Source organism: Hevea brasiliensis, chromosome 9 (genome assembly GCF_030052815.1).
Source record: "Hevea brasiliensis isolate MT/VB/25A 57/8 chromosome 9, ASM3005281v1, whole genome shotgun sequence".
In the NCBI taxonomy this organism is placed as follows: domain Eukaryota; kingdom Viridiplantae; phylum Streptophyta; class Magnoliopsida; order Malpighiales; family Euphorbiaceae; genus Hevea; species Hevea brasiliensis.
In genome coordinates, this window is record NC_079501.1 from 14,811,073 (window position 1) to 14,812,599 (window position 1,527).

Sequence of the window (1,527 nt, forward strand, 5' to 3'; positions counted from 1 at the left end):
TTCAGCAACAACACAGGTATCTAAACTACCTTGGCCCCTTCCTGATGCAACTCACAAGGCAACCTTTAAGAGACTCAAGGACAGGAAAGTGCAACCCACTAGGTACATTTCTGCAGATGCCCTGCAATCAGTTGATTTATTTGATAATGTTGTTGCCTACCTTGATGGTTTAGGTTGGATGGAATTTGTGCATAAACAGGAACTAGTTTATCCAGCTCTAGTTTTGGAATTTATTTTCTCATTTTCTGCTACTCTGAAATTGCATGAGATAGATTACAAGCCAACTATGAAATTTAGGTGTTTGGGGCAAAATAGAGAGCTATCATTAGACTAATTTCATAGCATTTTTGGGTTTGTAATTGATGGACTATTTAGGGTACCATATACAGGGGTAGAGGTAGCAAATAAAGGTGTTTGGAATGCTGTTCAGTTTTGGAGGAGTATCACAAACCAACCTCAGAGTTTTTATGCTAGCAGATCCAAGACCTCTCAAATACTAGACCCTGCACTTAGATTTATCCATAGGCTTATTGCTAGCACTATCTTGGGCAGAGGGACTAGTTCTGGTGCTGTTGGAAAATCTGAATTGTTCATGCTATGGTGTGCTTTTCACAAAGTCAAAGTTTCTCCTAGTTACTTCTTTTATGAGCATGTGTTACATATTGCTACCAAATCCATAGGTGACATAGTCATGGGTGGGCTCATAACTGTTATAGCCAAGCATTTTGGTTTTAATTCAGAAGAGCATCCTCTACCAGCACTTTCAGACACTCTATATTTTGATGCTACACACCTATACAAAATTGGATTCAGTTTGCCACCTTTTGACACTGCATAACCAGCAGCAGATACAGGACCCACTGCACAACCAGAGGCACAATCTGTCCCACCAGTCCAACAGCATTCTACTGAACCTACACCACCCACTCAGTCTGCACAGGATATCCCAGCAGATTTTGTACAGCCTACACCTTCTGTAGCTGGACCCTCTTCATCCACAGTACCTCCTCCATTCAACACTAAAGCCTTATTCACCTATCTTGAGAGGCTTAGTGATGATGTATACTTTGTGGATAGGAAGCTTGAAACTTATCTTGACACCCTCAAGGATCGTCATGATCAACTCGTTGATTTTGTCATGGAAACCGGAGATAAGCAGAAAGAATTAAAAGAGATGATGAAGCAGCTCATGGCTTTTCTGGGAATGCCACCTCCACCTCCATCACCCCCTCCAGAACCACCTCTTCGGCAGCAACCAACTCCTTCAAGTCCTTTAGCAGCATCTTTGGACAAGGGCAAAACCATAGAATTAGATTAGTCTTTATTTTGCTTTTGTTCAAACTTCTAGGAGTTTTTCTTTTTCTTTTTGGATGTGTTGAAATAATTTTAGTTTGCCTTGAATTCTGTTTTCTTGAAGTTCTATTGGATGGCTATTCCATTAGTTTTTCATTGATTCTCATTGCCTTTACTGCCCTTTTGTGCACACTTATCCATACACTGTATATATTTGCATTCTTCTACTGGTGT